At 36.5% G+C, this 26,996-nt stretch overlaps 1 long non-coding RNA gene across 1 annotated transcript in view; it reads right to left on the bottom strand.

Moving 5' to 3' along the window:
- The window catches only part of LOC134810483 (uncharacterized), a 79,589-nt gene that overhangs the window by 46,852 nt on the left and 5,741 nt on the right, over window positions 1-26,996 (bottom strand). Inside the window, exon 2 of the long non-coding RNA XR_010158727.1 lies at window positions 12,683-12,746. This is a non-coding gene — a long non-coding RNA (uncharacterized LOC134810483). The remainder of the gene's footprint in view (window positions 1-12,682; window positions 12,747-26,996) is intronic.

Here is a 26,996-nt window from a genome sequence, read left to right as displayed (position 1 = left end):
CAGGATTTATGTCATTGTTCCAACTGCAGGTGGCACTGACTGACTTAATTTGTCAGTTCTGTTCTTGGTTATTCTTTCTTAACCTGGAAGTGAACAGAATACTACACATCATGAATCATCCCGAAGAAAAAGCTGGATAAATAGTTCCTTTGAGGGAGCAGTTTCATGTGGGAAACCCTTTTCTCTTTTTATCTATTGTGCTCCTAGGAGTCCAGCCATGACCACATCTGTTTAGTTTATTTGATATATCTTAGTGTCTACCATGGTGATGTGAATATGTAGATATTTGATAAATAATGTATCATGATGGTTGTGGCTATCATCATTAGGGTGATTATGTAACCTATTCAAGGGTTTTGATGTTTTGACTTCAAGGTAGGATTTGTTTCATTTCTAGATTTCTCTTTATTAATGGAGGCCTTGAATGAATTACATTTTGTTTAAGCATTCAGAGAGTCAAAAGAAAGAGCTATAGAGGTCACCAGTCTATATATATTATTTCACACAGGAAGGATTTTGAAGAACAGGGAGGTTTGACTTGCTCAATATAAAGCATGTAGTTAGTTTCAGTTCTAAGACTTAAAAAGCAGGTCTTCTGATCCTAAACACAGTATAATTTCCACTACACTAAAATTAGAAATTGCCTTAGCTATTACATAAATGGTAATGTACAGCTCTGATTCAAAATCGTATTTTAGAATTTTGCTTTAGAATTCACAATGAAGGACAAAGAACAGAGAAGTGAAAATCACTTGATGTATTTCTTCCCAATTTAGAGATTTTGACAGAGTGGGTGGGTCCATCCCATTTTATCAGGCATTATGGAACAGCAATAAAATCCTGAGCTAAGAGAATACAACCGAATTAAAGCTAGTTGGGTAGCCAGTTTCAACCACAGCTGACAAAGGAAACTGACAGAATGTAAGTGAAGAGAACTTCAGGATATGTGTTAATACTGGCTGAGGGGAATTTAAAAAAAAAAAAAAAGAGAGATTTAACTCCCTGTTGAGATGGCTAGTGTTAAAAGCAAATGTTCTTTATAGTGATCTGGATATCAATTTCTGTTGGGGTTCAGAAAAATGACTGGGGACTTCAAAACATACAATATCATGTATATTCTGACATTAATGATTTTCATCAACTGAGGTAAAGAGATGGAGTATAAGATGAAAATCCTATACATCCCAAAGTCGGCTTGATGCACAATGCAGCTACCATAACAAACCTCAAAAGACATTTGTTCATGTGGTTAATTTTGTAGCCAAATGTTTTATTTCATAATTCTGGAAGTCAACCAATTCTCTGTTCCCTTACTACATTTCAACACTGAATAAATACAATGCTGGACCTGGCCCACTGAAAACGACCTGCTATCACTCATACAGACAAAGCCATGATTCTGAATTGATTTGGTCCTCCTTCTGGATTGTGGTAGGGAAAATAAATGCATGTGGTGACTTATGACTGTTTCTTCAGGTGACTTGCACCTTGGCTGACTTGATTTGTACTGATGGGACCACAGAGAGACCTTTATCTGCTTCCCAGCCACCAAAGGTCAAGCTATTTTCATGCTTCTCCGTCTCATTTTCCTTCCTTCTGGGATTGGTACTGTTTTTGCAGGCTCTATATTATTGTCATATCTACTTTTTTCAACCCATATTTACTTTTTGATTATTGTAAGTCCCTCTTAAATATAGCATAAACCTATGTAATTATTTTACAAAGGAAGAATCATTATGTAAGGCCTTTTCTTTCCCTTTCATCTCTTTTTGCTTTTGTCTATGCTGCTTCATTTGCCTAGAATGTTCATTCTTTCCTTTTGTTCCTGGCTAATTTCTATTACCCTTCAAGATTTAGTTTACCTACCACTCTACCAGAAAACCTTTCCTAACCCATTCAGTCTGAATTCAGTGCCCCTATGTTGCAATTGCAAAGTAAATGCTATCTTGGCTTATTATTCTATTTCTCGCACTATATTGTTATTGCCATTTTATTGCTCTCACACATCCCACCAGCACTCTATAAGCCAACTCAGAGCAATTACTGGCTTCTTTTTTTTTGTCTGGGCCAAGCATAGGGCGTGGGACACAATAAATATATAACACATGGCAGATGAATAAATGCATGGATATTTAGAATAAGATTCAGCGGTTCGTCACTTATTTTTTTAAAAAATACCAAAGTTATTGGTATAGATAGAAGAAAATTATATTTAGAATCAGAAGACATGAGGTATGACCCAGACAAATCTTAGCTTACCTCCTCATTTTAATTTACTAATGTGAAATAAAGCTATATGTGATTTATAATGAAAAAAACAGTTCTTAGAGACAGATTACACTTTTCTCATTGTAAGAGACAGTGAAGTGTTGTGACAGTTTAGCTGCAATTGGACACCACATATTAAATCTCTAATAAGTGTTTGTCAATATATAATGTTGATAGCACTTTTCAAACTTATTCAGAGCTGAGCTAATAATAATAATAATAATAATAATAAATATTCACATAAATAAATGTTGTAACCTTAACAAAACCAATTTGGTGGAGACCACAGGTGACATGCCAATGTCTATAGAGAAAGGAAACTATGACTCAGGATGATCCTAGGGAGAAATGCTACAGAAAAGGAATTTCACAATTTAAGGGCTCAGGACCAGCAAAGGCTAATTTAATTATAAAAAACCAAATAGGTTCTTAGGGTCACCAATCTCCTTTGATTTAGAACAATTTCAGTTGAGGTTTGATGAATCATACCAAATCAAAGGAGTCACACAGTCCTTCCCTGGGATTAAAGTTTCTCAATCTGATACTCTTTTCACTGTAACATCTGACCTGCAATATAATAAACTAAGGCTACGAGCTAGTACTAACAAAGCACATGTAAAGCCAAAGATAGGGGGAAAAAAGTAGAGCACATGTGAATACTGTATACCTAAACAGCAAACGTAGCCTCAAAACTCCAGCTAGATATTTTAGACAAAATTTGGGCATATATTTCAAATGCTATGTGAAGTAAATGCCTAATTTTTTTTTCACCCAACATCACTTTCTTTATTATAAGAAAACTCCAATTTTACTCAATAAACTGTCTCTTCCAGCCTCAATCTTTATAGTAATAGCTTGTGTCAGGAGCTTCTTGATCTAGGAGCAATCTTGTTGCTAATCTGTGTATTTCTAAATTTATTGCCCCAGAGTCATAGGCAGTTGAAGAGTAAATGTTATAAAGTGGGTAAAAGAATATAGTTCTCCTGTCTAACTTTTGGAAGCTCTGAGATCTGACCTATTGAAGATTATCATCTATTCTATAATAGATGATATTTATATTATAAATACAGCATATTTATGTCAAATACAGTTGACCCTTGAACAACTTAGGTTTGAATTGTGTGGGTCTACTTATGCACTGATTTTTTCAATAAATATACTGGAATTTTTAAAAGATTTGCAACAATTTGAAAAAACTTGCAGGTGAATCTCAGTAGCTTAGAAATATGGAAAAAAAAAGAGAAAGTCAGGTATGTCATGAGGCCATAAAATATAGATACATATTAGTTCATTTTATCATTTACTATCATAAAATATGCAAAAATCTGTAATAAAAAGTCAAAGTTTATCAAAATATATACACACAAACACAGACCATACATGGTGTCAGTTGTAGCTGAGAGAAATGTAAACAAACATAAAAATGCAGAATGAAATCATAACAGAATAAGATTAACTGTTGTACATATTATACTACTATAATAATTTTGTAGCCATCTCCTGTTGCTATTGCAGTGAGATCTGTTTAAGATGCCATATGATGCTAATCATCTCCAGTAAATTGCATGTCACAGAAAAAAATGATCTCACAGTTCTTGTGTATTTCCCATTTTTCATCATGCTTAGTGCAGTACTGTAAACCTTGAGTAACGCCACTGGATCCCTATGAAGTGTCACTAGCAATGCTGGAAGTGCTGCCAAGAAGCAGAGAAAAGTCATTACACTACATAAAAAAGTTGACTTGCTTGATACATGCAGCAGGCTGAGATCTATAGCTGCAGTTTCCCACCATTTCAAGAGAAATAAATTCAACATGAGGCACACTGTGAAAGACAGGAAAAGAGAAGAAAGGGAGGGAAGGAAGAAGGGGAGGGGAGGGATGGGGTGCAGGGGAGGGCAGGAGAGAGAGAGAGAGAGAGACAGAGAGAGAAAAGAAAAAAGGAAGAAAGAGAGAAAAAAAGGAAGAAAGAAAAGAAAAAAGGAAGAAAGGAAGAGAGAGAGAGGAGGGAGGGAGGAAGGAAAGGAGGAAGGAAAGAAGGAAGGAAAGGAGGAAAGAAATAAAGGAAGGAAGGGAGAGAGAGAAAGAAAAGGGGAGGGAGGGAGGAAGGAAAGGAAGGAAAGGAAGGAAGGAAGAAAGAAGGAAAGAAGGAAAGAAAAGGGGAGGGAGGGAAGGAAGGAAGGAATTCATGAAGCTGTTGCTTCATGAGTAGCTGTGCTAGCAAGTATAAAAACCTTGCACTTTCTGCAAAATACTTTTTAATCTCATATTGAAAATTCAGTTTATATGTGGGTACAGGATTACTATAAGAAAGTATACCTATAGACTAAATTTATTTTTTTAAAAGGAAGTCATTATGCAACATCTTAAAATGAAAGTCTCTAAACCTGGAGAATTTAATGCCAGCAATGGATGGTTTGATAATTTAGGAAGAGGTTTGTCTTAAAAAAAAAAACTCAAGATAACAGGAGAAGCAGCTTCAGTTGATCAAGAGGCTGTAGATGAGTTCCCAGAGGTGTCATTAAGAAAATTATTGAAGAGGGCTGGGCACGGTGGCTCACGCCTGTAATCCCAGCACTTTGGGAGGCCAAGGTGGGCAGATCACAAGATCAGATCAAGACCATCCTGGCTAACATGGTGAAACCCCGTCTCTACTAAAAATACAAAAAATTAGCTGGCGAGGTGGCGGGTACCTGTAGCCCCAGCTAGTCGGGGGTCTGAGGCAGGAGAATGGCATGAACCCGGGAGCCTGGGAGGCAGAGCTTGCAGTGAGTCGAGATCGTGCCACTGCATTCCAGCCTGGCCCACAGAGTGAGACTCCGTCTCAAAAAAAAAAAAAAAAAAAAAAAAGGAAAAAAAGAAAAAGAAAAATATTGAAGGAAAGAATATTTGCTCAAACAGATTTTTAATGCGGACAAAAGTGCTCTACTTTGGGTAAAACAATGCCATAAAGAAAATTTATTAGGAAGGAAAAGAAGCAAGTACCAGGACTTAAGGGAAGAAGAAAAAGGTTAACCCTACTGTTTGTTGCGCAAATGCAGTCAGGTTTATGATCAGGACTACCCTTATACATAAAGCCACTAAGCTCTTACCCTCGAAGGAAAAAGGGAAACACCAGCTACCGGTCTTCTGGTTATAAAAGAAGACCCGAACGAGACCCTTTTTCTGGATTGGTTCCATTGATTTTTTGTCCCTGAAGTCAGGAAGTATCTTGCTAATAAGGGACTGTCTTTTAAAGTTCTTTTGATATCGGACAATGTTCCTGGCCACTCAGAACACCAAGATTTCAACAACAAAGACACTGAAACTGTCTACTTGTCCCCAAACACATCTTTAATTCAACCTGTAGTTCAGAGAGTCATAAAAACCTTTAAGACCAATTACACATGGTGCTCTATGGAAAGGATTGTCATTGCTATGGAAGAGAACCCTCAGAAAGAGCATCATGAAAGTCTTAAAGCATTACATTGAAGATGTCATCATTGTTACAGAAAAAGCTGTGAAAGCCATCAAGCCTAAAACAATAAATTTCTACTGGAGAAAACTGTGTCCAGATGGTACACATGACTTCACAGGATTTATGACAGAGCCAATCAAGGAAATCATGACAGAGATTGTGGATATGGCAAAAAAAAAAAAAAGACAGGTGAAAAGTTTCAAGGTATGAATCTTCAAGAAATTTGAGAGTTAATAGACACCACACCAGAGCAATTAACAGAAGACAACTTAATGGAGACAAGTGCTTTTGAACTAGTTCCAGATGATGAGGAAGATGGAGAAGAAACAATGCCAGAAAACAAACTGACATCAGACAATCTGGCAGGAGAATTCTGATTATTCAAGACAGTTGTGACTTTTTTTAGACATGGATTCTTCCATGATATGAGCCACAGTGGAAGAAGGATTGGTACCATATAGAAAATTTTTTGAGAAATGCAAAAGCAAAAATATCAGGCAGAAATTATGATGATGACTTCTGTAAAGTTACAGCAATTGTAACCTGCCTCTCCTTCCACACCCCAACCTCTTTCACCTCTGCCACCTCTGATACAATAAGACCAACCCCTCCTCTTCTGCCTCCTAAGCCTACTCAATGTGAAGACAATGAGAATGAAGACCTTTAAGATAAAACACTTCCACTTAATGAATAGCAAAAATATTTTCTCTTCCTTAGAATTTTCATAGTAACATTTTCTTTTCTCTAGCATAATTTATTGTAAGAATATAGTATAAAATACATAAAACAAACAAAATAGGTGCTAATCGATTGTTTATTTTCAGTGAGGCTTATGGTCAACATTAGGGGTTTAGTTAAGTTTTGGAAGAGCCAAAAGATAATACACAAATTTTCGACTGTGAAGGGGTCACTACCCCTAAGCCCTGCATTGTTCAAGGGTCAATTGTATTTATTGAAATTTTTTTCCACCTCTGATGCTTTCAACCTTTGCCTTTACCTGCTAAGGTCATCTTTAAGATATGTAAACTTCATTCTCAATTTCCCTACATGCAAGGTTTCCATCAAAAAGTTTCTGCTAGACCATATTCCACTCAAACTCTTATTCACAATCCCAAATTACCAATAGTAATAGTCTGATTTTCCTCTTCCTTAATTGTACTTTTAAAACATTGCCTCTCTTTACAGAAGAGTGCTGGCTCTACAGATGAACCTCTTTGGGTTAGAATGCTGGCTGAGCCACATATTAGTTATACAACCTTGGGAAAACTACTTAACACTTCAAAGCATAATTTTATTCATCTGCAAAATATATAATAATTTATATGTACTGCACATGAATTTTGTAGGGCTAATATAGGTTACATAACACATTTAGCAGAGTTCATAGTACTTAGTGAGCACCCTATAAATACTAGATATTATTATCATTATTATTATTTTAAAGCAGTAACTTTGGATACTCTTTTCCATGTAAGAGTCTTACATACTTATTAATACTAAGACTCTTACATACTTAATGCAACTGTATTCTTTACTGATCATTTGGTGATAAAATAAATATTTGATTATCTCTAACAACTTTAAGCATTTCAGAGAGAGAGAGGGAGAGAGAGAGAGAAAGTTGACATGTCTAGTCTGTGCCACTAGATTTCACCCTCTTTCTTAAGGAAGAACTGAGAGCTTCTGCATCTTATTATCCCTAGCTCCTAGCATAAAACCTGGCACTCAGAAAGAAGAAAGGAGAAAAGACAACAAAGTATTTCATCACAGTATTTTACAATTTTTTCACTGTGAATTCTAGAAAACTTTTTAAACTGGTAAATAAAATTATATATATTTCTCTATATAATCAAAATATAAATAAACGGCCAGATTTCTTACCTGATTAAACTATAACATGTCAAATATTTCTTTAAATAAAATTATGAACTGAGACTTTTTAAAAGGTGTGTCAAAACAGACATATTTCTTTTTATAAATAAATTTTATTCATTTGACATATAAGATTATTGACCTCCTATTATGAGGCAGGTAATATGCCAGATGCTGAGAATGTGAAGACAAATAAAATATAATCTCTGCCTTTCAGTGGATTACGGATTAATGAAGTAGAATGACTAGTAGGTAGATACACTGTGATATAACATGGCAAGTGTGTGATATGGTGAAGTTGTAAGTTAGTATGGATCCTGAGGATGAGATAACTAACACAATGGGACGCTGAATGGTTATATGAACACTAGCTCTTGGTTCTTTTTGATGGAATAGAATGTACTCGTGTCAACTTAAAAAAACAGTATTTTTTCACACATCTGAGGCTTTGAAGGTGACTAGGTGTGTTCTCCTTGCCTTCCCTTTACAGGGGCCGATATTTTCTTCTCTAACGTAACTCTCTGACTTTTACCTCTATCATTTTTCTCCTCCCAAAATTGGATAGTAAGGGCACAGCCAAGGACAAAGGCAGGACTGGAGACATAAGATTGTTGGTATACAAGTGGAGATAGTATATATTACCCTTTTGGTGCAGTGACAGAAATGCAACTCAAACTTGCTTAGACAAGAAACGTGAGGTATTATCCTTCACTACAAACTGTTGCTGGGGACTACTGCTGCTAGGGAATTTGAATGCTGACAAAATTCTCTCACCATTTCACATATGTACTACTTCTATTTCTATTTCATTCTCTCAGACATTATCCATACTACTGAAATTATGGTTGCTAGTAGCTTCCAGGCTTTCATGATACAGCAAGGGGCTGTATTGTTAGTATCTACTTTAAAACATCTTTAGAAAAATTGTAATTGGCCAGCAGTGACGAGGAACAATAAAATGTGTCCAGAGGAGTAAGCTCTAAAAGAAGACTTTGGCTGTTGTTCAACCATGCAGTGGAGGGAGAGTAAGAAAAAACCCATTCTAGAAGAAAGGGGATGAGGGGGTAGGGCAAACAGAAGCAACCATACATAGATGCTGGCATTCAACAACTGTCTATTGAGTTCCTAATGTGCCAAGCACTGGACTTGGTGCTATAGCCTAGTATGGGAGAATAATACTAATCAAATAATCTATAGACAAATCCTCTCTATGGAGAACAGGAGCAGCTTCCCTGTTGCACCTGAATTCCACCATCTGGCAGCTTCCTGATCCTGACTACAGCCAGTGCTATCAACCCAGAATCAGTCAGGAAAACAGAGCTATCCTAACTCTTCCAAGAATAAGGTTTCGCTCAGAAATCAGGCTTTACACAGATGTTGGAAGAGCTGGAGAGGGAAGGTCAGAGCGTTGCCATGGTAAAACTGGGACTGCTGAAGCCGGAAAGTCAGGGATGCTGGGGAAAATCTCTGCCATCTGCCGCAGTATGGATGGTTCTCGTGTGCTCACTGAGTAGCTGCTATCTCTCACGCCTGCCTATAAGTTTGGTTGCAACCATATCCAGAGAATAAGAGCTTTTTCTCTTCTGCTGTCTAAATCTCATGCAACTTCCTCTCAATGGGAAATTCTACCCAGAAAATAATAGGGAAGGGGAGTTTGGGGAATGCAATTTTCAGGCCTTTGAAGGGTGGGGGAATGATGCTGAGCTGACAGTAGACAATCCAGCCCAGCAGCCTTACCCAGTTTCAGATATTAGTATGTTGGTCAATCATTTTATTGATGACCCATCCTGACAGTCCCTGTGCTCAGTATGTTGTATTTCCTTAGCCTTACAGCAACCCTAATGCTATTGTGTGTGGTGTGGGAAGAGAGCAGGAAGGGGAGGGAGTTTTTTCCTACATGTACAGATAAAATTAAAGCAAATCAGGGTAATTGATCCAGGGTTCCACAGCTGTAGTAACAATGGAGCTGAGGTTCAAATACAAATTTGCCTGATATAAAGCCTGATTTCTGAACTATACACACTGTTGCACCTATATCTCTTCTATCTAATTGTGGGTTGAGACTAAGGGAGCCAAAGCCAGTTCATTTTCCCATGTAATTTCCCTGTGGATGGTACTCCTAATTCCAATTACTCCTATAAAACAGTCCGGTCTCCAGAATAATGTAATTTATAAGGGGGCAGTGTTCAAAGGGCTTAAATGAAGAAGGCTTCCATCTCTCTACAGTCCTTCTCTATGATCTCTCACTCTCCAATTTCTTCTTGCTAATTTGACTTCTGAATACTTTGATACTGGAAATGAGGTATTTTTTATAGTAAAAATGATTTTATTACTGGAAAGATATGTTCCAATATAAATACATATATCTGAAAATTGCTTTATAAATGCATTTCAGATGCATATATAATCAAATTTCTCAATACTGTATGTATTAACTAGTATATTAAAATCTTGGACATAGAGAGCTGAGAGCCACATACTAGACCACTAAGATGACTCCACTAGCAACTTCATGGATTTCATTATGATATGGCCTGCAGCCCTGTCTTCCTATGTCTAGAAGAGGAAAATACAAGGGTATTTCAGTCCAACTGAAGTTGAGAAAATTGTCTCAAACATGTGCCATTGGGAGTTAGGGTGCTGTATTTCTTGTTTCTTAGCTTGTGTAAGGAGGATGTTAAAAGTCTGTCTCCCTTTAGTATCTGTGAAGATTTAATAATATTTTTAATACAATTTAATACCATTTAAATGGTAGCCAAACTACTCTTTAAGTGCAGGAGAATTTAGTTTTAATTAATGGTAAAGGTCATTTTGGGAAGATAGATTCAATAAATGAAATTAACCTTTTTTTAAAAAAAAAAGTCATGAGGCACAAACAATAAATTGACTATCATGAAATGGTATTTTTTAACCCTATTGGTCAAATTGACTGGTATTTGTACATTTTAAGCGATAGCATCATCAAATGTAAGGTAATAAAAATATAATAATCTGCTAATTCCAAACATTTTTCTCTCTAAATTTTGAGAATAGATAAGAATGGCACAGTTAAAAGCAACATGCACCTTTAGTGGCTTATAATAACTCTATTGAACTATTCAGAGTTCTCAAGGGAAAAAAATTCTTTCATTATTCCTAGATATTTTCTTTAAAGACTTTAAGCTTCTTTCTATTCAATAGGTAAAGGCTGCATCATGCCAACCTGTCATCATTCTATCACCTCTCACCACCGAAATTCAAAAGAAAACTCCTGCTGAGGTGGCTTGGAAGGAAACAGAAAATTGTAAAATGCCTTCAGTAAATAAGGCTCCTTAGCCAGCAGTCAGACAGCATGCATTCACTGTGAAACTCAGTGCACTTACAATCACCTCTGCTGTCTCCTCCTAGGTTGGCTTCTATGTGGTAGCTGGGAAAATGCAAAATATAAATAAACAGAAAAAAACAGGTGTCATGGGGATTTGGTAAAGCAACCTTTCATTTCTGGAAGTCTGTGTGAAAAATAATGCCAAAATCAAAATCCAAAAGTGTTGGGTGGAGTGAACCCAGTCTCTGGATATTTGGCTGTACAAACTCAAAAGCCCTAAGCCTTCTGGCCAAGAGGAGCATGATTGGCAGCTTGCAGAGATGGCTGGGATGGAAACAGCAGGCATGTGGATCAGGGCTGAGGTGAGTGAACAAAAATGCCTGGATCCCTGGGGAAAGAGTGTAGAGGGAGGATAAATGATATTTTGGCATTTAGGGAAGTTTCTGGCATATCATATTGAATAAAAGATAATGTGTACTTGGCAATAGAAATGAAACTCAATGACTCATTAGTTGAGATAAATCTGATTCCTCTTGAAAGAAATTCTGTCTCAGGTTGCAGATATAAGTAATTATGTATGTCATGAAGTGACTTATTTAATTTTAAATCAAAATGGGGATGACTTTTAATAGCAGCAAAAAGAAAAAAGCAAAATTAATGATGATAATGTCTCTTAGCAATGTATTAGTACATAGGCAGGAGTTATAAATTGCTGAGGTCTGCACATAACAGTTTACAAGCATGTGATATACAGCCCTGATGCATTGATATCTATTTTAATTGAGTTGGTGTTTTTAGCAGTAAATAATCTACCAGCCAATTCCAAAAGGAAAAAAAACCAAACACATAAACCTAAACCTTCAGCCTGTATAAAAATTCAGGCTTTAACACTGAATCACTAACATGTAGTAACAAATAAGACAAATATGTAGGAGTATTAAATAGGATCCATAGCACCCAATTGCCAAGTTCTAAGAATACTCATTTATTCTGCCAATCTGGAATTTGACATTTATTTTACATATTCACAGACAAAATATCTTTGAAACGAGGAAGCTATGATGGAGAAAGGCATTATATGGCACAATCCTAGAGCCAGAAAGACATTATAACATGTTACAGAAACGTAAGAAAGGGGGAGAGGGAGGAAAAGAGGAAGAAGGAACAGAGGGAGGAAGGTAGGAAGGTCAGGAGGGAGGAAGGAAAGAAAAAAGGAAGGAGGAAGGATACAAGCAAGCAAGCTGGCTGCTGCTACTAATATTATATATACAGTATAATATAAACATATATATTAGAGAACCCATATATTATGATTCAGATAATTAAAAGTTAGAACAATAGACTGATAATCATAAAGATTTCCAAGCTGTATGTATTCCATAAATTTAGAAAATACAGGGAAAATGAGAGAGGTGTGCTCTAGGGAATTATAGGAAAGTAAAGGTAGATAATCTGTACTGTAATGAGGTACGACAGCAAGTTTCTATGATGTTCCCCTTCCTGTGTCCATGCACATGTACCCTAAAACTTAAAGTATAATAATAATAAAAAAAAGAAAGTTTCTATGGAGGCAGTGTTCTAGTCATTCTAGTCACTTTGACGTTGATAAGCAGTATATTTGTAATACTGTGTAGAGGCTGGTGCTTCATATAAACCAAATATAAATGGACACATTTCAAAGTTCTACGTGGATTATTTCTAACACAACTGTTCAACTGTAGTTTTGTTTCTCATTATATGAGAAATATATCTTTGACCATAGGATTTGTTCCAATAGGCTTACCTAGGGTTAGCTGCAATTCTCTGATGGCTGGTGAGCTCCTGTTCATTCCTTTTTATCCAACAAGCTAGATAGGAAAGCAACCAATGAAGAATAATTTTATTATGGAAATTATCTTATATTTGCTTCTCTTTTTTGTGAAGAGATACATATCATATTCCTTTATTTAATTTTAAGCCCTCTTTTAGTTTTGTTCCCCATTTCTTTTTTTCTCTAATTTTTTATATTATGGTAAAATATACATAACATAAAATTTACCATCTTAATCACTCTTAAGTGTACAGTTCAGTGACATTAAATACATCCATATCGTTGTATAGCCATCACCACCATCCAACTCCACAACACTTTTCATCTTGTAAAACTGAAACTCTGTACCTATCAAATAATAAGTCTCCATTTCTCCCTCTTCCTCATCCCTGACAATCACTACTCTACTTTCTATGTCTATGATTTTGACAACTCCGGGTAATTCATATAAGTGGACTCATACAATATTTGCTTTTTTGTGACTTGCTTATTTCACTGCCATAATGTCCTCAAGGTTCATTCATATTATGGCAGATTGCAGAAGTTACTTTTTTAAAGGCTGAATAACATTTCATTGTATGGATATACCACATTTGTTTACTCTTTCATCCACTGAAGGACACTAGGGTTGTTTCCACATTTTGCAATTGTGAGTTATGCTACTATGAATATGGATATGCAAATGCAAATGTATTTTCAAGACCCTGCTTTCAATTCTTTTAGGTATATACACAGAAGTGAAGATGCTGGATCATATGGTAATTCTATTCATAATTTTTTGAAGAACCACTCACTATACTGTTTTTCACAGCAACTACACTATTTTCCATTCCAACCAGCACTACACAAGTGTACGAATTTCTCCACATCCTCATCAACACTTATTTTTACTATTTTTTATGGTAGCCATTGTAGTCTGTGTGAGGTGGTATCTCAATGCAGTTTTGATTTGCATTTCCCTAATGATTAGTGATTTTGAGCATCTTTTTATGTGCTTATAGGCCATGTGCATATCTTCTTCGGAGAGATGTGTACCCAAGTACATTGCCCATTTTTGCATTTTGTTATTGTTGTTGTTGTTATTGAATGTTAGGAGTTCTCTACATATTCTGGATATTAATTCTTTAGATGTATGATTTACAAATATTTTCTTTCATTCTGTGGGTTTTCTTTTTACTCTGTTGATAGTGTCTTTCGAGGCACAAATTATTTTTTTAGGAAGTTTAATTTGTGTATTTTTTCTTTTGTTGCCTGTGCCTTTGGTCTCATATCCAAGAAATCATTGCCAAATCCAATGCTGTAAAGCCTGTGCTCTATGTTTTCTTCTAACAGTTTTATTTCTTTTAGTCTTATATTTATGTTTTTGATCCATTTAATTTTTGTATATGTTGTTATATAAAGTTCCAACTTTATTCCTTTGCTTGTTAATATCCAGTTTTCTCAGCACCATTTATTGAAAACTGTCCTTTACCCAGTGGATGGTCTTGACAGTCATGTCAAAAATCATTTGACAATATATGTGAGGGTTTATTTGTGGTCTCTCCATTTCACTAGTCTGTATTTGTACCTACACCATAATGTGTTGATTACCATAGCTTTGCAGTAAGTTTTGAAATCAGAAAGTGTGAGTTCTCCAGCTTTGTTCTTTTTTTCAAGACTATTTTGGCTACTCAGTTTCCTTTGCAATTTCATATACATGTTAAGATGAGTTTTTCTATTTTTACAAATAAAAATTATTGGGAATTTATTACTGTATTGAATCTATAGATTTCTTTGGGTAGTACTGATATCTTAACACTATTAAGCCTTCCAATCTATGGTCATGGGATGTTTTCATTTATTTATGTCAACAATTTCTTTTACCAATGTTTTCTAGTTTTCATTGTACACGTCTTTCACCTACTTGGTTAGATTAATCCCTAAATATTTTATTCTTTCTGAAATGATTGTAAATTGAATTATTTTATAATTTCCTTTTCATATTAGTTATGTTAGCGTATATTAATGCACCTAGTTTTTGCATGTTAACTTTTTGTCCTGCTATTTTGCTGAATTCATTTATCATTTATAACAGTTTTTGATTACTGAACTTTTATTAATTCAATCTCCTTACTCATTATAGAAGTTTATTCAGGTATTTTATTTCTTGATGATTTAGTTTTACAGGTTTTATGTTTCTAAAAATTTGTCCATTTCATCTAGGTTATCCAATTTTTTGACAAGCAATTGTTCATAGAACTCTCCTAGAATCATTTATTGTGCTGTAGAATCAGTAGTAACATCTGCACTTTTATTTCTAATTTTAGTAATTTGAGTCCTCTTAACTCTTTTTCTTAGTGTAGCTAGTTAAAGGCTTGTCGACTTTATTCATCTTTATAAAGAACCACCTTTTGGCTTTATTGATTCTATTTTTTCTATCATTTATTTCATTTATCTATGTTCTACTTTTTATTATTTCTTACTTCTGCTAGCTCTGGGCTTAGTTTGTTCTCTTTTTCTAGTTCCTTAAGGTGTAAAGTTAAATTGTTGACTTAGGATCTTTCTTGTTTTTTAATGTAAGTATTTATAAATTTCTCCATTAGTACTGCTTTCACTAAGTCCTATTAAGTTTTGGTATGTTGTGTTTTAATTCATCTTTAACTATTTCCTTATGTGCCTTATGGTTTTTCTTTGATCCATTGGTTGCTTAAGAGTTTGCTGTTTTATTTTCACAATTTGTAAAGTTTCCAGTTTTACTTCTGTTTTTGACTTCTAGGTTTATCCTATTGTGGTCAGAGAAGATACTTTGTATGACAGGTATTTTGAAATATACTGTGACTTAACTTTTGGCCTGGAGAATGTCCCCTATGCACTTGAAAAGAATGTGTATGATGTTGTTAAAGAGAGTGTTCTGCATATGTCTTTTACATCTAGTTGATTTATTGTGCTGTTTAAGTTCTATATTTCCACATTTTCCTTTAGTTCTTTGAACCTCTTGAAGACAGTTGTTTTAAAATTTATATAAGTTAGTTCTGTCATTGGGTGCTTTTGAATGACAGTTTCTGCTGATTTATTTATTTCCTTTGAATAAGTATTACTTTCCTGAATCTTTATATGCCTTATGATTGTTGGGTTGAAAATGGGATATTTCAATCTAATAATGTGGTACCTGGAAATTCGATTCTTCTTCTCTCCTGGTTTGCTATTTGCTGTTGTTTTATATTGTTTTTGTACTTTAGAAAACTATTTGCAAACTGTCTCTGTACTGAGAATCAGTCTGAGACCCTTAAGGTCTTCTCAAGTCTTTTTGAGCTTGTGTCTTTTCCTGAGCATGCCCAGTACTTTCCAATTTTTCTCCTATATGCAGTTGTTTTTGAGTGTCCTAGTCTTTAAGATCTGGCTTCTAAAAGGGGGAAAAGAGAAAAATGAAAAGAAGGAGGAGAAAGGGCTCCAGCCGTTTAAATACTCTGGAAGTCACAATAGCTGAGGGAGAAGCACTTTCACTGCTGGTGGATGGTGCCATAACAATGGTTATCCATCTTTTTATTTGCACCTCTGTGATCAGAGGGAGCAATCGAAGATCATAGCACCAATCCCTAATACTGAAAGACAGGGTGCTTTTTGCCCACCCTTACTCCTGCAAGCTGTGGCAAGTTGCTCACAGAAGCGTGCAAAGCTGGCTGCCCCTGGTTGGGGGTGGGGGATAGGAAGCTTACATTATACTAACAGCTGAGACTGATAAAAATTAACTGCATTTTACCATCCAAGCCTTCTCCTAAAAGTTGCAAGCCTTCAATAGCTCCAGAGTTTCAAAATAATTATACCAAACAGGTAATGCCAGTGCAATTGTTGTCTAGGTAGGGATACAGATTCATGGTTGTTCCTACTCTGCCATCTTCCCAGAATCCTCATATGTATTTTAAAAGAAGAAAAATAACCTGAAAATTTAAGTTATTTTCAATATCACATTGCTTGGACATACCTTATAATATACCAAGGTATAGCAAATTTACTCTCAGAACCACTATAAATGGTAAAGGACTCTTCAAAAATTTAGAGATAAAAGGGCCAAAATCCATTAGAAAACTGAGCAAAGCACATAAAGACAAAATTCACAAGAAGTGATATGTAAATAACTCAAACATATGAAAAGATGTTCATATTTAGTTTTTGTCCAGCAATTCCATGTTTAGTAACTTAACCTGATGATATATCCTCCCAAATACAAAGACATATGTTGAAGCTTATTCATGGCAGCATTACTTACAATATCAAAATATTGAAAATGACCTAAAAGTCTATATATACGGGAACGATAGAATAAACTATGGTAATTTCCTATAATAGAAGGCTAATACATTATTTAAAAAGTGAGGAATATGTCTGTGAACTGATATTGAGAAATTTCATGGGATGTATACATTAGATAAACAGAAGCAACAGGGAAAGGGCATCTATTGAACACTACCTTTTGTGTGAACACAAGCTCATATGTATGTCTGCATATTTACTTCTATATATCTATCATCACTGTATGCTCATTTTTCAAGAAGACATGCAGTAAGGATAAATTAGCCACTAATAAAATTGTTTACTTACAAGAAGTGATTAAGAATCCAGAGAAAGAGATTGGGAAGGAAATTGCATTTTGAAACATGTTAATATTTTACATAAGCAAAAAATAAAACTATTTCAACAAAGGGAAGAAATCCTAAAATTCAATATAAACAGAAACGGCCTATAACTATGTATCAAGGAGGTAACATATTCACTTAGATAGAAAGATAAAATTTATCCAAATAAATTTTTCATATGATAACTTAACTGTATAATTCCAATGGTATATATTCTAAGGACAAAAAATATTAAGGTATCTTGAACTTTCCTTATTAGGTTTATTATTTGCAGTGTTACTAACACAGAAATTCCAACACTATTTTGTATTTATTGTAGAATTGAGAAAATAAGTTATTATATATTGATATTGTTGATAAATTAGGATATTTTGGCTGTAGAAGAAGAAAAATACAATTATGGAATAGGAGAAAAAGAAGAAACATATTGTGGTGCTAGAAATGGAATTGGGAGTATTTGTCTACAAAAAGGATCTAACAAAATGGCACCCTAGTAGCAATAATAATTCCTAACTTACCAATATCACTTTTGACATATCATTTTACACTAAAAGGAACAAGAGCTCCTTGGAGAAAAGGCTGATTCCAGATCGAGAGCAGGAAGGTTATAGTGTGACCGTCAACTATCCCGTTGTGCCAGGAAATAAGAAGAACCTGGAGAACTAACACAGACATATCCTGAGGAAACCGGCATTAAGAGTCTTTCACTGGCCAAATTTGGGACAATTTTTTGCTTCACAATAAATACTTACAGAAATAGAATTACACACACAAAAAATCTACAAATCGATACTGATTTTAAAATAGATGAATTGGGAAGGGATAATTTGAGTAAATGATTTTTTAAAGAAGACAGACTAATAAACATTGAAGAAACTGCATTTATCAATTATAAAATGCTAAGCAAATCTTTACCATGAAGAAATCATATCTTAACTAATCAAACTTAACATAAACAGTTATGGCAAAGAGTGATATCATGTACTCCCAATGTGATAAATTGGGAAAGACCAAATATTACTAACATAAAATTTCTGCCAAAAATGTTTCTGCTTACTAGGAAATTACCTAACAAGGCCAAAATATGTGTCATTCTGACCTTGATTCTTCAAAAATATCAGTTTCAAGAAAGACATAAAAAATGCTGATGTCTTCTAGATTACAGAAGATAACAGACATCACAAATAAAATGCATGATTCTTGAGTGGTTATTGAATTAAATGAAAAACAGCTTTTCCCTAAAAAATGGTGGAGTCAAGACTTTTTGTGTGTCTCAGCCAGTTGGAAATAACAAGATTGTACATGAAGATCAACTTGTGAGTTTTAATTTAAGAAGAAAGACACAAATCCACCAGAATCATGAAGATACCCCAGATCTCAGGGAGAACAACAGGGACAAAGAGCCCCTGTGATGGTATCCAGGTGATAAAAGCAGATCTCTAGGCATTGGCAGCACACTCTCACCTGGATCAGCAGCCTGAGCCACCCCACTCTTCGTGTGCATACATCGTGGTGCAGTGGGGTGCTCTCCACTACATGACCAGGAAGATATCGAGGCATTCAGAGCAACTACTTTCCTAGTTCAGCAGCCTTAGCCACTCCACCCATCCTAGACATATATCATGGTGTGGTAGAGCCCTTTCTGCTCCATGGCCAGGCAGATCTCCAGGCATGCAGAGTATCTGCTTACTTGGATAAGCAGCTGGAGCCACCCCACTCTTCCTGTGCATAGATCATTGTGCAGTGGGGTCCACTCTGCTCCATGCCTAGGCAAATCTTCAGGCATTCAAAGGACCGGCTTGACCTACAATTCCTGTGCAGAGATCCTGGAGCCAGGGTGGGGTGAGGGTCCCTCTCTTCTTCATGCCCTTGCAGATCTCCAGACATTCAGAGTACCTGCTCACCTGGATAAGCAGCCCCACCCTTCCTGTGCATAGATCATTGTGCTGTGGGGTCCACTCTGCTTCATGCCCAGGCAGATCTATGGGTATTCAAAGGACCAGCTTGCCCCACAATTCCTGTGCAGAGATCCTGGAGCCAGGGTTGGGAGAGGGGCCTTCTCTTCTTCATGCCCTTGCAGATCTCCAGGCATTCAGAGCACCTGCTCACAAGATTCACAGCCTGAGCTGCGCTACCCTTCCTGCATAGAAACTGCGGTGCACCAGGGCCCTTTCTACTCCATGCCCAGGCAGATCTCTAGTGATTCAGAGCACCCACCTGCCTGAATGAGTAGCCTGTGCCACCTATTTTTTCTGTGCAGAGATTTTGATGCACTGTGGCCCTCTGCACTCCACCCTCAGGCAGATCTCCAGGCATCTAGAGTGACTACCCTCCTGGAATGGCAGTTTAGGCCACCCAACTACCTGTGCAAAGAACTGAAAACTAAGTAGGTTGCCCAGCTCCATGCCTAGACATAATTCTGAGTGCTTGGTGGCACACCCACTGGATTCTCTCTCAGCACTGGTGCTTGTGCTTGCCATGAGGGAATATGTAGGTGGTCCTGCCCAGTCTAACCCTTGCCATCTTGAGCCCCACTCCCTTGGGCTGAACAGGGAGCTCAGACTTCTGTGCAAACCACAGATCAGCCTGTGGCCTGAGACAACAGATAGTTCTACCTGGTAAACAAGAATCAAGTACATACCTAGCCATGTTGGCTTCAGCTGGCTCTTACCCATAAATGTTATATATTGACTTGCAGGTCGAACCATACAGCCTAATATAAAACCTGCTGAAAAACCTGCATAGGGCTATAAAAGCAAAGCCAAAACACCCTAATCAACATTCTCTAAAGTCAAACACCCAAGGGAGGGGGTGGGGTGAAAGGTAAAGGAAAAAATATACTGAAAGAAACAAATTCTCCTCGCACAAAAATAATTACCAAAATTAGAAGGGCCAGCATATCCAGATGAAAAGGAACCAGTGCAAGAATTGTGGCACCATGTAATACCTGAAAAAAAAAAAGGATCACACTAGGTCTCCAACAGGAAATGAAGGAACTGATATATATCTTTAAAAGAAAGCAATTGGAGATTTTGGAATAGAAAAACTCATTTAAGGAATTTCAAAATATCATTGAAACTTTTATCAACAGAGTGGACAAAGCAGAAGTAAGTATTTCAGAGCTTGAAGGCACGTCTTTCAAACTAATTCAGTCAGACAAAAAAAAAGAATAAGAATAAAGCATTAAAAAAATGAAAAGTCTTCAAGAAATATGAGATTCTATAAAGTGACCAAGTCTATAAAGTGTTGGCAATCCTGAGAGAGGAGAAAAAACAATTTCAAAAACATATTTTAGGAAATATTTCCAGAAAATTTCCCTAATCTTGCTAGAGATGTTGACATTCAGACACAATACATCCAAAGAACACCTGTGAGATACTGTATGAAACGAACAACAGCAAGGCATAAAGTCATCAAACTATCTAAGGTCAATGATAAAGACAGAAATCTTAAAGGCACCTAAAGAAAAAGGTCAGATATGTACAAAGGGAATGTTATCAGGCTAACAGCAGAGTTATCAGCAGAAATCTTACAAGTCAGGAGAGATTGAGGTCTATTTTCAGCATTCTTAAAGAAAATACATTCCAACTGAGAATTACATATCCCACTAAACTAAGCCTCATAAGCAAAGGATAAATAAAATATTTTCCAGAGAAGCAAGCAGTAAGGGAATTTATTACCATTAGACCAGCCCTCCTTAGGGAAGTTCTAAACATGTATATGAAAGAATGATAATTGCTACCGTAAAACACACTTAAGTACATAGTCCATAGACCCTATAAAGCAACCGCACAATAGAAACTACAAAGCAACCAGCTAACAACTTCACAATAGGATCAAAATGTCGCATATCAATATTAACCTTGAATGTAAATGGTCTAAAGGCCCCATTTACAGGCAGAGTTTCAAATTGGATTAAAAAAAAAAAAAAAGACCTATCTGTCTTCTGTCTCTAAGAGCCCCACCTCGCAGGTAAGGACACATATGCAGGACAAAATGATTGGAGAAAGGTCTATCACATAAACGGAGAACAGAAAAGAGCAGGGGTCACTATTATTATGTTAGATAAAAGAGACTTTAAAAGATTCAATTCAATCAGAAGACTTGACTATTGTAAATATAGACACACCCAACATTGGAGCACGCAGATTCATAAAACGAGTACTTCTGGACTTAGGAAAAGACTTAGACAGACATACAATAATAGTGGGGAACATCAACACCCCACTGGCAGTATTAGGTAGTTCATCGAAGCAGAAAACTCACAAATAAATTCTGGACTTAATTAGATGGTCAATTGGACCCAATAGACATCTACAGAACACTCCACCCAACAACCACATAATATGCATTTACAGAATATACATTTGTATACAGAACATACTCCAAGATTGACCACATGCTCAGCCATAAAGTTTCAATAAATTCAAAAATATTGAAATTATACCAACCATATTCTCAAACCATAGTGGAATAAAAATAGAAATCAGTACCTAGAACATCTCCAAAAATAGCACAATTTCATAGAAATTAAACAACTTGCTCCTGAATGACTTTTGGTTAAAAATAAAATTAAGGCAGAAATCAAAAAGTTCTTTAAAATAAATGAAAATAGACATACAACATACCAATGTCTCCCAGGTACAGGAAAAGCAGTGTTAAGAGGAAAGTTTATGCTTTTCCACTAAATGCTTACCTCAAAAAGTTAGAAAGATCTCAAATTAACAATTTAACTTCACACTTAGAAGAACTAGAAAAACAAAGACAAACTCCAAAGCTATAAGGAAAGAAATAACTAAAATCAGAGTGGAAGTGAATGAAATTGAGACTCAAAAATCCATACAAAGAATCAATAAATCCAAAAGTCTGTCCTTTGAAAGGAAACAAGATTAATAGACCACTAGCTAGATTAACAAAGAAAAAAGAGAGAAGATCCAAATAAGCATAAGCAGAGACAACACAGGCGACATTAAAACAAATCCCACAAAATTACATTAGATCCTCTAACACTATTATAAGCAACTCTATGCACATAAACACGATAACCTAGAAAAAATGAATAAATTCCTGGAAACACACAATCTTTCCATATTGAATCAGAAATAAACTGAAACTCTGAACAGACTAATATTGAGTTCTGAAATTGAGTCAGTAAGAAAAATCCTACCAACCAAAAACAGCCTTGGACCAGATAGATTCACAGCTGAATTATACTTGATATACAAAAAACGAGTGGGTACAAATTCTAATGAAACTATTCCAAAAAATCAAGGAGGACAGATTCCTCCCTAACTCATTGTCTCATTCTATGAAACCATCATCACCCCTATACCAAATCCTCGCAAAGAAACAATGAAAAACATAACAAACAAACAAACATAAAAACAAAACCAATATTCCTGATGATCATAGATGCAAAAACCCTCAACAAAATACTAGCAAACCCAATCCAGTAGCACGTAAAAAGCTATTTACCACAATCAAGTAGGCTTCATTCTTGGGATGTAAGGTACATTCAACAGATGTAAGTCAATAAATGTGATTAATCACATAAACATAATTAAAAACAAAAATCATATAATTATCTCAACAGATATGGGAAAAGCCTTTGATAAAATCCAATAACACGGCGGGGCGCAGTGGCTCACGCCTGTAATCCCAGCACTTTGGGAGGCCGAGGCGGGCGGATCATGAGTTCAGGAGATCAAGACCATCCTGGCTAACACGGTGAAACCGCGTCTCTACTAAAAATACAAAAAAAAATTAGCCGGTCATAGTGGCGTGTGCCGGGAGGCGGAGCTTGCAGTGAGCTGAGATTGTGCCACTGCACTCCAGCCTGGGCGACAGAGCCAGACTCCGTCTCAAAAAAAAAAAAAATCCAATAACACTTCATAACAAAAACCCTCAATAAACTAGGCATTGAAGGATCATAACTAAAAGTAAGAACCATCTATGACAGACCCACAGCCAATATCATACTGGATGAGCAAAAGCTGGAGGCATTTTCCTTGAGAACTGGAACAAGACAAGGATGCCCACTGTCCTCATTCCTATTCAACATAGTACTGGAATTTCTTGCCAGGGCAATCAGACAAGATAAAGAAATACAGGGCATCAAAATAGGAGAAGAAAAATTCTCAAACTATCTCTCTTCACGAACAATATGATACTATACCTATAAAATCTTAAAGACTCCACCAAAGGCTCCTGGAACAGAAAAAATACTTCAGTAAAGTTTCAGGATACAAAAAATCAATGTACAAAAAATAGTAATATTTCTATATACCAATAATCTTCAAGTGAGAGCCAAATCAAGAATGCAATTACATTTTCAATAGCAACAAAATAAATAAAACACCTAGGAATTCATCTAATCAAGGAGGCGAAATAACATATCTTTACAAGGAGAACTACAAAACACTGCTAAAATTAATAATAGGTGACATAAACAAATGGAAAAACATTCCATCCTTATGGATTGGAAAAAGCAATATTATTAAAATGGAGATACTGCCCAAAGTAATTTGCTGATTAATTGGTATTCCTATCAAATTACCAAAGTCATTTTTTGCAGAATTAGAAAAAGCTATTTTAAAATTCATATGGAATCAAAAAAGAGCCTCAATAGCCAAAGCATCGCAAGCAAAAAGAGTAACTCCAGGGGCATCACATTACCCAACTTCAAACTGTGCTGTAAAGCTACAGTAACCCAAACCAAATGTTACTGTTATATAAACAGACACCTAGACCAAATGGAACAGAATAGAGAACCCGGAAGTAAAGCCACACACCTATAGACATCTGATCTTTGATAAAGTTGACAAAAATAAGCAATAGAGAAAGGATTCTCTATTCAATAAATGATGCTGGGATAGCTGGCTAGCTACATTCAGAAGAATGAAACTAGACCTCTACCTTTCACCATATATAATATTAACTCAAGATGGATCAAAGATTTAGATGTAAGTCTAAATCTTCTAGAATTCCAGAAGAAAACCAGGAAACACCATTCTGGACACGGGCCTTGGTACATAATTTATGACTAAGTCCTCAAAAGCCATTGCAACGAAAACAAAAACAAATGAGAAGTTAGACCTAATTAAACTAAAGAGCTTCTGCACAGCAAAAGATATTATCAATAGGGTTAAAGCGACAATCTACTGAATGGGAGGAAATATTCACAAACTACACATTCAACAAAGGCCTAATATCCAGAATCTATAAAGAACTTTGACAATTCAACAAGCAAAAAACAAATAAACTCATTAAAAAATTGGCAACACATGGGCAGACACTTCTCAAAAGTAGACATACAAGTGGCCAACAAAGATATGAAAAAATGCTCATAAACACTAATCATCGGAGAAATGTAAATCAAAACCACAATAAGATATCATCTCACACAAGTCAGAGTGGTTACCAGAAAAAGTCAAAAGATAACAGATTCTAGTAAGGTTGTAGATAAAAGGGAATGTTTATACACTGTAGGTGGGTATATATTAGTTCAGCTACTGTGAAAAGCAGTTTGGAGATTTCTTAAGGAACATTAAGCAGGGCTACCATTTGACCCAGCAATCCCCTTACTGGGTATATATACAAAGGAGAGTAAATTGTTCTACCAAAAAGATATACAGTGTGTACATTCACTGTAGTGTAATTCACAATAGCAAAGATAAAGACTTAACTTAGGTGCCCATCACTGGTGGTTTAGATAAAGGAAATGTGGTATGTATACACCATGGAATACTACAGAGCCATAAAAACAATGAGATCATGACATTTGCAGCAACATGGATGCAGCTGGAAGCCATTATACTAAGAAAATTAATGCATTAACAGAATACCAAATATCACATGTTCTCATTTATAAGTAGGAGCTAAACATTGGGTACTCATGAACATAAAGATGGTAACAATAGACATTGGGGACTTAGAGAGTGGGGAGGAAGAAAGGAGGCAAGAAATGATAAACTAAGTGTTGAGTACTATGCATACTATCTGGCTTACAGGATCATTCATATCCCAAATATCGACATCACACAATATACTCATGTAATGAACCTGCACATATACTCCCTGAACCTAAAATAAAATATAAAATTACGTTAAAAATACAAGCTATAAAGAAAACTATTGTTATTATTGGGAATATATGAATACATATCATATATTAAATATACCATCCATATTCAATGCCAGATTTCCTGAGTTTGATCATTCTATTCTATTTAAGTAGAACATCTTTGTTCTCACAAGATACGTAGAAAAGTAGTTAGCTATAGACTGCCACAATGTCTGAAACTATGTCTCAGTAAATACAAGCTTTCCTATATATTTCATGTGACATTTCTACTGGTAAAATAAATCCACCGTCTTCATATCTCTGCGAAGTGGTAGGGCCAGCAAAACAGCTGATGTGGAGCCCAGAAGGTCTGATGCAGTAGCATCAGTAGTGGAGCACAGCCAGGGACAGCCATCCCTCTAGGCTCAACTTGCTCCCATAGCAGACTTTAGCCCTAGAAAAACTGCTGGACCTGATCTCTGCAGGGTAGTCTTGCCCAACAGATGGGGCTGCTCTGACCTGAGCACCCCGTGGTCTGCTGCCCACTCCTGGGGCCCTAGCCTGGCCACCCCTGCTTGCTGGGAAGTCTTGGGTGCCCTGGGGACCCACACCATAGCTTCTGCCCTGGCAGATTTTACCAGACCAGTAGAAAGCTCCAGTGAGGCAGCCCTATGGACACACACCAGTCCGTCCACTCCCTCCCTATAATGCAGCTTCCTCCAGGCACACAGCAACTATCCACATCACTTTGCATGTGCATGTCTGCACAGGCAGGTTTTGCTTTCCTTGCCCTGCCAGCAGTCCAGCAGTCTACCCCCCGCCGACTGTCATAGCAGACAGAGCCTTGGCAACACAGAGCCAGAAAGCCTCAACCCCACCAGCACCCCACCCTTGCACTAACACTGCTCAGAACAGTGGATTCTCCCTCACCCTGAGCAATCCCTTCTGCTTGCAGGGCACAGAGAAGGCACCCAGACCTGTATCCACGAGCACCCCACTTCCAAGTCAACGCCACCTCCAGCGTGACCACACCGATAGTCTCCTACCCCACCCCCAGCAGCATTGTTTCTGCCACTGTGGTGAATGCTCTCAGGAAGGCAGGCACCCTGACACCCACTAGCACTCTGCCACAGCTACCGCACCTCCACTCCCCCCACCCACAGTTCAGTGGATTTCAGACTTCAAGAGACATAGAAACAAAGTTGGGGTCCAGTACAAGTCCCCAAGACTTACAGCATGCAGTCCAGGAGTTGGGAGCTGAGTGTTGGCCCCCTAAAATCTTCCAGAAATGAAGCTGGCTGAATTCACCTTATACCACAATCAAACCCTCAAGGTCATCAGATAGCATAAAAGAAAAAAAAATCTAAAGGTCAGAAACTTCAAAGATTGAAGATAGATAACCCCACAAAGATGAGGAAGAATCAGCATAAGATTCCTGAAAACTCAAAAAGCCAGAGTGCCATCCTTTCTTCAAATGACCATATCTCCTCTCCAGCAAGGGTTTTGAACCAGGCTGAGGTGGCTGAAATGACAAATAGAATTCAGAATATGAATAGCAATGAAGATCATTGAGGTACAGGAGTATGTTGAAACCCAATGCAAGGAAGATGAA

Source organism: Pan troglodytes, chromosome 6, assembly GCF_028858775.2.
Source record: "Pan troglodytes isolate AG18354 chromosome 6, NHGRI_mPanTro3-v2.0_pri, whole genome shotgun sequence".
In the NCBI taxonomy this organism is placed as follows: Eukaryota; Metazoa; Chordata; class Mammalia; order Primates; family Hominidae; genus Pan; species Pan troglodytes.
This window is presented reverse-complemented; position numbering and strand designations above follow the sequence as displayed.